Here is an 11,229-nt window from a genome sequence, read left to right as displayed (position 1 = left end):
TGATCCAGGAGCCAGAGCATTACTGGGGGTCGTGATCCAGGAGCCAGAGCATTACTGGGGGTTGGGGTATGGGAGACAGAGTATTACTGGGGGTCGTGACCCAGGAGCCAGAGCATTACTGGGGGTCGTGATCCAGGAGCCAGAGCATTACTGGGGGTTGGGGTATGGGAGACAGAGTATTACTGGGGGTCGTGACCCAGGAGCCAGAGTATTACTGGGGGTTGGGGTATGGGAGACAGAGTATTACAGGGGGTTGTGGTATGGGAGACAGAGTATTACTGGGGGTCGTGACCCAGGAGCCAGAGTATTACTGGGGGTTGTGGTATGGGAGACAGAGTATTACTGGGGGTCGTGACCCAGGAGCCAGAGTATTACTGGGGGTTGGGGTATGGGAGACAGAGTATTACTGGGGGTCGTGATCCAGGAGCCAGAGCATTACTGGGGGTTGGGGTATGGGAGCCAGAGTATTACTGGGGGTCGTGACCCAGGAGCCAGAGTATTACTGGGGGTTGGGGTATGGGAGAGAGTATTACAGGGGGTTGTGGTATGGGAGGCAGAGTATTACAGTGGGTCGTGACCCAGGAGCCAGAGCATTACTGGGGGTTGGGGTATGGGAGCCAGAGTATTACTGGGGGTCGTGACCCAGGAGCCAGAGCATTACTGGGGGTCGTGATCCAGGAGCCAGAGCATTACTGGGGGTTGGGGTATGGGAGCCAGAGTATTACTGGGGGTCGTGACCCAGGAGCCAGAGTATTACTGGGGGTTGGGGTATGAGAGACAGAGTATTACTGGGGGTTGGGGTATGGGAGACAGAGTATTACAGGGGGTTGGGGTACAGGAGACAGAGTATTACTAGGGATTGTGGTATGGGAGACAGAGTATTACTCGGGTTGTTAGACAGAATATTACTGGGGGTTGTGGTATGGGAGATAGAGTATTACTTGGGGTTGTGGTACAGGAGACAGAGTATTACTTGGGGTTGTGGTACAGGAGACAGTGTATTACTGGGGGTTATGGTATGGGAGACAGAGTATTACTAGGGGTTGTGGAATGGGAGACAGAGTATTACTCGGGTTGTTAGACAGAATATTACTGGGGGTTGTGGTATGGGAGATAGAGTATTACTTGGGGTTGTGGTACAGGAGACAGAGTATTACTTGGGGTTGTGGTACAGGAGACAGTGTATTACTGGGGGTTGTGGAATGGGAGGCAGAGTATTACTAGGGGTTGTGGAATGGGAGACAGAGTATTACTAGGGGTTGTGGAATGGGAGACAGAGTATTACTTGGGGTTGTGGTACAGGAGAAAGAGTATTACTTGGGGTTGTGGTACAGGAGACAGAGTATTACTGGGGGTTGTGATATGGGAGACAGAGTATTACTGGGGGTTATGGTATGGGAGACAGAGTATTACTGGGGGTTGTGGTACGGGAGACAGAGTATTACTGGGGGTTGTGATATGGGAGACAGAGTATTACTGGGGGTTGTGATATGGGAGACAGAGTATTACTGGGGGTTATGGTATGGGAGACAGAGTATTACTGGGGGTTGTGGTACGGGAGACAGAGTATTACTGGGGGTTGTGGAATGGGAGGCAGAGTATTACTGGGGGTTGTGGAATGGGAGGCAGAGTATTACTAGGGGTTGTGGAATGGGAGGCAGAGTATTACTGGGGATTGTGGAATGGGAGGCAGAGTATTACTGGGGATTGTGGAATGGGAGGCAGAGTATTACTGGGGATTGTGGAATGGGAGGCAGAGTAGTACTGGGGGTTTATGTATGGGAGACAGAGTATTACTGGGGGTTTATGTATGGGAGACAGAGTATTACTGGGGATTGTGGTGTGGGAGACAGAGTATTACTGGGGGTTGTGGTACGGGAGACAGAGTATTACTAGGGGTTGTGGAATGGGAGACAGAGTATTACTGGGGGTTGTGGAATGGGAGGCAGAGTATTACTGGGGGTTGTGGAATGGGAGGCAGAGTATTACTAGGGGTTGTGGAATGGGAGGCAGAGTATTACTGGGGATTGTGGAATGGGAGGCAGAGTATTACTGGGGATTGTGGAATGGGAGGCAGAGTATTACTGGGGATTGTGGAATGGGAGGCAGAGTATTACTGGGGATTGTGGAATGGGAGGCAGAGTATTACTGGGGATTGAGGTACAGGAGACAGAGTATTACTGGGGATTGAGGTACAGGAGACAGAGTAGTACTGGGGGTTTATGTATGGGAGACAGAGTATTACTGGGGGTTTATGTATGGGAGACAGAGTATTACTGGGGATTGTGGTGTGGGAGACAGAGTATTACTGGGGGTTGTGGTACGGGAGACAGAGTATTACTAGGGGTTGTGGAATGGGAGACAGAGTATTACTGGGGGTTGTGGAATGGGAGGCAGAGTATTACTGGGGGTTGTGGAATGGGAGGCAGAGTATTACTAGGGGTTGTGGAATGGGAGGCAGAGTATTACTGGGGATTGTGGAATGGGAGGCAGAGTATTACTGGGGATTGTGGAATGGGAGGCAGAGTATTACTGGGGATTGTGGAATGGGAGGCAGAGTATTACTGGGGATTGTGGAATGGGAGGCAGAGTATTACTGGGGATTGAGGTACAGGAGACAGAGTAGTACTGGGGGTTATGGTATGGAAGATAGAGTATTACTAGGGATTGTGTTATGGGAGACAGAGTATTATTGGGGGTTTATGTATGGGAGACAGAGTATTACTGGGGGTTTATGTATGGGAGACAGAGTATTACTGGGGGTTTATGTATGGGAGACAGAGTATTACTGGGGATTGTGGTGTGGGAGACAGAGTATTACTGGGGATTGTGGTGTGGGAGACAGAGTATTACTGGGGATTGTGGTGTGGGAGACAGAGTATTACTGGGGATTGTGGTGTGGGAGACAGTATTAGTAGGAGACTGTTTCAATTTGAACTTCAGAAGAACATAACTCCCCCATGAATTAATAGTTAACAATTTATACTAAATATGTTTATAATACTTTCAATTTCTGTAGGTTCTCTCGATCGTTTGTCATAAGGTTGGTAGAAATCCCGGAAAACAGCGTAAATGGCGTTTACACCATTTCTTCGGGATTTCCACAGATCTTCCGCCGAAGTTACAATTGAGAGAATCCCTGTGGACATTAACAGCGTGAATGTTGCAGTTATACTGAGGCCTGTCCTTTTAATAGCTTGCAAAATGTTCCAATTCTGTAAAAAGCAACTGGAGATCTCGAGGGTTAACTTTCTGGACACTATAACACTCCTCTTTGTTTTCTGCAGTTCAAAGTGTGGGTTTATTTAAATCATGCAGAATGGTGTGGCAACTTAAGATGTTAGCAATTCCTCATCCATGCCTTTGTTAACTCTCGACTTGACTATTCCAAAGCTCTCCTGGCTGGCCTCCCACCTTCCACCCTCCGTAAACCTGAGCTCATCCAAAACTCTGCTGCCCGTATCCTAACTCGCACCAAGTCCCGTTCACCCATCCCTCCCGTGCTCGCTGACCTACATTGGCTCCCGGTCTGGCAACATCCTTGTTTTCAAATCCCCCCATGGCCTCGCCCCTCCCTATCTCTGTAACCTCCACCAACCTTACAACCCTCCGAGATCTCTGCACTCCTCCAATTCTGGCTTGTTGCGCATCCCCGATTTCCATCGCTCCACCATCGGTGGCCGTGCCTTCAGCTGCCTAGGCCTTAAGCTCTGGAATTCCCTCCTTAAACCTCTCCGACTCTCTACCTCTCTCTCCCCCTTTAAGTCGCTCCTTAAAACCTACTTCTTTGACCAAGCCTTTGGTCACCTGTCCTAATATATCTTTATGTGGCTTGGTGTCAAATTTTTGTCTGATGACGCTCCTGTGAAGCTTGAATGCTTTTGCTATGTTAAAGTCGCTATATAAATGCAAGTTGTTGTTGATGTGCCACGGTTTGATATTTCTGTTGGTATCTGCAATGCACATTGGTTTCTTCTGAATTGGCCTGTGAGTGTTGGAGCTTTCTAATAAATCTATAGGAATAAACACAAGCCCAAGGAAAGGATGCCTTTGCTCGAGTGAGACCACACATGGATTAACATATAGAGCAATAGTCATCGTACTTGGAAAAAGATTATAGAGGCAGCGGAAGGGATTTAGAAAAGTGTGGTAAATATAATTGCCAAACATTTGCTTTTGGAGTTGACATCAGCACTATCAGGCCCTGTTCCCACTCAGTTGCAAGTTGGCTCTTTCCATAATGCACCTGATTCTGTGAGCATTCACCCTGCACAAGTCTCTGGGGTTACTGTGAGCTCAGGTGTTTAAAGCACTTCATAGAATAATAGAATCACGCAGCACAGAAGGAGGCCATTTGGCCCATCTTGCCTGTGCCGACTCTGAAAGAGCTATCCAAATAGTCCCACTCCCCGCTCTTTCCCCAGAGCCCTGCAAATTTTTCATTTTCAAGTATTTATCCCATTCCCTTTTGAAAGTTACTACTGAAACTGCTTCCACCACCCTTCGTAACAACTCGCTGCATAAAAACATTTCTCCTCCTCTCCCCTCTGGTTCTTTTTCCGATTATCTTAAATCTGTATCCTCTGGTTACCGATCCTTCTGCCAGTGGAAAGTTTCTCCTTATTTACTCTATCAAAATTCTTCATGATTTTGAACACCACTATTAAATCTCCCGTTAACCTTCTCTGCTCCAGGGAGAACTTAAAGAGTAACTGAACAGTTCCAATTGCTAGATTTGCATAGCCTGTCCTACCTTCCTAGCAGCAGTACAGGTAAAGTCTACTATCATAAATCTCTTCACAAACCCACACATCAGCCTTGACTCTAAAGACTTTATTAATTTTATCTTGCTTAATTTATGACAGATTTTTCAAAGCTCCAGTAGAATTAACTGTGCCTTTCTTCTTTTGACTAATGCTTTCAAAATCTGGGATAATTACAGTTAATCCTCAATTTTTTATGTTTGGTTTTATATTGTGCAGTACACATACTTAAAATTTGTCAGAGAAACTAAAATATACATTAGACATAGATTCATAGGTATGTGAAAGCACAGTATGTCCCTGTGATTGCAGTTTAATTGTTTGATTACAGTGCAAGCTCAGTGGAAATTCCTTTTGCTGATCAATGTCTTTCATGAATACTTGTTAGAGATGGTTTATTGAATGTATGGATGCTGTAACAGAAGCAGAGGGCAAGTAGCGGAAAATTAATTAATTTTATTAATAATATGAGGTTGCACAAACGAAGCAGAGAGATTGAAATGGGAGCGATTCCGCACTGAAAAGAAAATTGACAGTTTTATTTTAGTCTGAAAGGTTAGTGAATGTGGACCTTGGCCTCGATAAAATAACACTCTATATAAACGCTCATAACTTATTCGATTCCAAACCTAGCCAAACCGCAGATGGTTACAGCACATGGTCCGTGCAGATGATTTTATTTTGTGTTAATTTGTTGCAGCCATTTTGGATTTTTTAAAACTTGGTTTCAGGATGTGGGCGAAGCTGGCATCGCCACATTTAGTGCCCACCCCTCCTTCCTCTGAGATGGTGCTGGTGCTCCCATGATGGTGTTGGGGAGGGAATTCCACGATATTGATCCAGTGACATTGGGATAGATCTTGACTTTGTGCGGTCGTGTAAAATGGGTGCTAGTGAGTCAGCAACTCGTGTTACATCTCTCCCTGACTTTAATGGAAATGCCGACTCGCTATCATCCATCTTGCACCAAAGTCAAGATCTACCCCCATGGAGGAATGGCAATATATGTCCAAGGTAGGAGGACGTGTGACTTGAGGATGATGGTATTCCCACAATAACGCTGCTCGGCATTCTTGGTGGTACAGGTCACGGAGCTCAGTGGTGCTGATGAGATGCTACAATGCACCCTGGAGATAGTCCGTACTTCAGTCACAGTGTACTGGTAGTGGAGGGGGTGGATATTGAGCCCATTTGCAGGGGGGGCAGATTAAGCGACCTGCTTTGTCCTGGATAATGTCGAGCATCTTGAGTGTTGTTGCGGCTACACTCATCCAGACAAGTGGTGAGTGTTTCATCACGCTCTTGGTATGTAGAAGGTGGAGAGATTTTGAGGGGTCAGGAGTGAGCCACTCATCGAACATGACCCAGCCCATGTCCTGCTTTTGCGGCCATAGCATTGATATGATTAGTCTAGTTAAGCATGCATCATAGATACATAGTAAGTACAGCACAGGAGGAGGCCATTCAGCCCATCATGCCTGTGCTGGGTCTTTGAAAGAGTGATCCAATTAGCCCCATTCCCCTGCTCTTTCCCCAAAGCCCTGTAAACTTTTTCCCTTCAAGTATTTATCCAATTCCCTTTTGAAATTTATGACTGAATCTTCTTCCCCCACCGTTTCAGGCAGTGCATTCCAGATCATTACAACTCGCTGCATCAAAAAATGTTTCCTCATGTCGCCTCTGACTTTTTTGCCGATCACCTTAAATCTGTGTCCTCTAGTTACTGACCCTTCTGCCACCGGAAACAGTTTCTCCTTAAACCCAAAACCCTTCATGATTTTGAACACGTCTATTAAATCTCCCCTTAACCTTCTCTGTTCTAAGGAGAACTCTAGCTTCTCCAGTCTCTTCACATAACTGAAGTCCCTCATCCTTGGCATGATTCTACTAAATCTCTTCTGTACCCTTTCTAAGGCCTTGACATCCTTCCTAAAGTGTGGTGCCCAGAATTGAACACAACACTCCAGCTGAGGCCGAACCAGTGTTTTATAAAGGTTTAGCAAAATTTCCTTGCTTTTGTATTCTATGCCTCTATTAATAAAGCCCAGGATCCCATGTGCTTTTTTAATAGCCTTCTCAACTTGTCCTGCCACCCCTAGGTTTCTCTGTTCCTGCACTGCCTTTAAAATTGTATCATTTAGTTTATATTGCCTCTCCTCATTCTTCCTGCCAAAATGCATCACTTCACATTTCTCTGCATTAAATTTCATCTGCCATGTGTCTGCCCATTTCACCAGTCTGTCCATGTCCTCCTGAAGTCTGTTACTATCCTCCACATCATTTACTACATTTCTGAGTTTCGTGTCATCTGCAAACTTTGAAATTATATCCTGTATACCCAAGTCCAGGTCATCAATATATATCAAAAAGAGCAGTGGTCCTAATACTGACCCCTGGGGAATATACTTCCCTCCAGTTTGAAAAACAACCGTTCACCACTGCTCTCTGCTTTCTGTCCCCTAGTCAATTTTATAACCACACTGCCACTGTTCCTTTAATCCCATGGGCTTTAATTTTGTTAACAAGTCTATTATCAAATGGCTTTTAAAAGTCCGTATGCACAACAACAACCGCACTACCCTCGTTAACCCTCTCAGTTATTTCATCAAAGAACTTACTCAAGTTAGTCAATGATGACTCCAAGATGTTGATAATGGGGAACTCAGTGATAATTGTGCTGTTCAAAGTCGTGGGGAGGAGGTTGGGTTTTCACTTGTTGGAGATAGTCATTACCTGGCGCTTGTGGTCTGGATGTTACCTGCCACATGACAGCCCAAGCCTATCCAAATCCTGCTGTAGGCTGGCATGGCAGCTGCTTCTTCATTATTGGAGGAATTGTGAAAGAAACTGAACACTGGAATCATTAGCGAACAAGCCTCATTTCTGGCATTCCGTAAGAGGGACAGACGTTGATAATGCAGCTGATTTGGTTGGGCTGAGGATGCAGCCCTGGAGCTGTGCCGATTGGTCGCCGACCATTTTCCTGTATTGAGTTTTCTAATCTAATTAGTTTAAGTCCCATGTCAGTGCTCATGGACCAAAAGAATGGAGTACACAAGCACAAGGGTGTAAGGTGCTAGAAACCATTGGGTTTAATTTTAAACGCAGGACAAAAAAAAACTCAGAAATTCATATAAAAAGACTAAAGCGTAGCAAAAGAACAGAAAAGCGAGCTAGGAAAAGAATCCATTACACCGCAAAACGCACCCAAAAAAGTGACAAAAATCTAAATTTCCTGGAGGCAGCATCAGTTGGGTGATAATGGAGGGTTGCTAGCACCTGTGGCACTGTACATCAGCTTGATTCAGTGCCTTCAAGAAAAGAAGGAACAATATTGCAAATAATTTAAAATAAATTCTCCATCCCTAATTGTTTAGCTGTGATGGACACAGTACTTGGTCCCTGCTCCCATGAACTTAATGGGATGACAAGCTTAATGCTCAGCCCAAGAAATGACTGTCTTTGTTCCACATTTATATATATCTAGCTGATAGGGTTGCTAGGCAACCTATTCCCAGGATTCCGCCTGTACCGTTATACAATGAGCTGCACTAAATGCATGAGAATGCACCATGGCTGTCCTGGTCTCTGGTTTTCTCCCACCTTCAGGGAAGCACCAGTATTTGGCTTGTCACCTCATGTGTGCACCCCCCACCACCCACACCAGAACTCACAGGAGTGTTATCAGTTAATATTTGACACCAAATCACATGAAGAGATATTAGGACAGGTGACCAAAAGCTTGCTCAAAGAGATAGGTTTTAAGGAGTGTCTTAAAGGAGGAGAGAGAGGAACATTGGAACAGGATTAGGCCATTCAGACCCTCAAGCCTGTTCTGCCATTCAATGAAATCTTGGCTGATCTTGCAGTATCCTAACTGCATCCACCCACCTTGGTTCTATATCCATTAATGGCCTTGGTTAGCAAAAATCTATCGATCTCAGATTTAAAATTACTAATTGAGCTAGTATCTACTGCTTTCTGTGGGAGAGAGTTTCACACGTCTACCACCCTTGGTGTGAAGAAGTGTTTCCCAACTTCTCTCCTGAATGGCCTGGCTCTGATTTTAAGGTTATGTCCCCTTGTCCAAGACTCCCCCACCAGCGGAAAAAGTTCCTATCTAACCTATCAATTCCTTTCAAAATCCTAAAAACTTCAATCAAATCACCCCTTAACCTTCTATATTCCAGGGAACACAAGCCTAGTTTATGTAATCTCTCCTCATAATCTAACCCTTGGAGCCCTGGTAACATTATGGTGAATCTGCGCTGCACTCCTTCCAAGGCCGATATATCCTTTCTAAGGTGCGGGGCCTAGAACTGTACACCGTACTCCAGCTGTGGTCTAATCAGTAGTTTGTATAGCTGTAGCAAAACTTCCTCCCCTTTATATTCTAGCCCTCTAGTTATAAAGGCTAACATTCCATTAGCCTTTTTGGTTATTTTTTGTACCTGACTACTACATTTTAGTGATCTGTGTACATAGACTGCTAAATATATTTGGCCCTCCACTGCTCCTAGCTTTTCACCATTTAAAAAATATTCGGATCTAACCTTTTTTGGTCCAAAATGGATGACCTCACACTTACCTGCATTGAAATCCAATCTGCCCACAGTTTTGCCCATTCACTTAGTCAAGTGAGGTGGAGAGGTTTAGGGAGGGAATTCCACAGCTGGATCTGTTTAGCTTTTTCTGAAGATAGAGGAATGCAATTTCTATGCTCTGCCTTTTGCACAAGATATTTGACCCTCTTCCAAGCCAAATTCAACTCTCTCTTCTTGGAATCAGTACAGCTAGAGAATTAAACCTAAGACTTTCCAAGTTGATAAGGTTCAGGTTCTCACTGGAAAAACTGGGAGAGGCAGAAAACTATTTTATGTACTGTTGTCTATTGCTCAGTTACAGTTCCGATATCATTGGTTCATGTTTCCAAAGGCTCCCTCAGAAATGCTTCACATTCTAGCCCCTGTTATCCACACAAGAGCTTGGTTGTAAATATAATAGAATTTTAGCTGCATTTTGCAATGTTCTGTTCAATGTGTAAAGAAAATAATGAAGAAAGAAAGACTTGCATTTATATATCACCTTTCACAACCTCAGGATGTCCCAAAGCTCTTTATAGGCAATGAAGTACTTTTAAAGTTTAGTCACTGTTGTAACGTAGGAAACATGGCAGCCAATTTACACCCAGCAATGTCCCACAAACAGCAATGTGACAATAGCCATATCATCTGGGTTTTTTTAATGATTTTGGTTTAAGAATAAATACTGGCCAGGATACTGGGGAGAACTCCGAAATAGTGCCATGCGATTGTTTCCTTCCACCTGAGGGCAGGTGAAGCCTCAGTTTAACATCTCATCTGAAAGACGGCACCTCCAACAATGCAGCAGTCCCTCAGTACTGCACCGAAGTGTCAGCCTTGATTTTGTGCTCAAGTCTCCGGAGAGGGACTTAAACCCACAACCTTCTAACTCAGAGGAGGGAATGCTGCTCACTGAGCCATGGCTGACACTAGTATCAGGTAGTTTTAATTTGTACTTCCAAACATGGAATTTGGAGTGGCAATTGCTGCAATTAAAGAGGGTAGGGGCATTGGTGATGCATGTATGGTTTAAATGCGATCAAAGAAGGGTCAAGATGTTGGGAGTAGGAGGATGGAAAAAGAGAAGGATGAAATGCAAATAAAGCATTCTAGACCAAGAAGATTTGGTAACGCAATGATAATCTGTTATCTAGCAAAATGGAGGAAAGAGGTTTATTTCTGTATCCAGGAACGTTGCTGAGGAGTCTGATTTTGACACTCTCCATGAAAAGCATATGGGTCTGAAATTCTCAATTGGCACAAAAATAACAGTTAACACAAGGACTGTGATTTCTCTCAGTACTCTGCTTTAGTCGCACTTTTTACAGATAAAAATCATTAAATAAATAATTGAAGACTTACCGTAATCACCTCCTACGTGGTCTAGTTCAGGTGCATCCAAGTTTTTATCTCCGTGGGCTGCATAGGCCTGTACCATGGAGCATCAGGAGCCTCAGGTAACATCCATTTTGCTACTAATTTCCAGATATCTCAAGTTGCTATTGCTAACAGATCTCGGTCTTCTAATTTCAAATTCATCCGCCAATGAAGACATCAGCACCTTTTCAGAGCCCACAAAACTCAAACAACAAACTAGCAAATGAGAAATAAGTGCAACTAGGACCACAATTCCCTGGGCTTCAAGAGCTGGTTGGTCAGGGCTCAGGGTCATGTGACCATAGCGATAGATTGGGTAGTCCTGTTCTCGTAGACAGCAAAAGTGGTTCCCAGAGTTTTGTCTTAAACAAATTGTATTTTGATTCCCTTTTTCAAAATGATATTGTCCCCACAGTTCTCTCTCCCCCACCCAGGCACACACATCATTTCCTACTTGGGTGCAAACAAGTGACCCATTCACAAGCTCCACCAATGCTCATCTATAA

This window comes from Heptranchias perlo, chromosome 28 (assembly GCF_035084215.1).
Source record: "Heptranchias perlo isolate sHepPer1 chromosome 28, sHepPer1.hap1, whole genome shotgun sequence".
Taxonomy (NCBI): Eukaryota; Metazoa; Chordata; class Chondrichthyes; order Hexanchiformes; family Hexanchidae; genus Heptranchias; species Heptranchias perlo.
Note: the sequence above shows the minus strand (reverse complement) of the source record.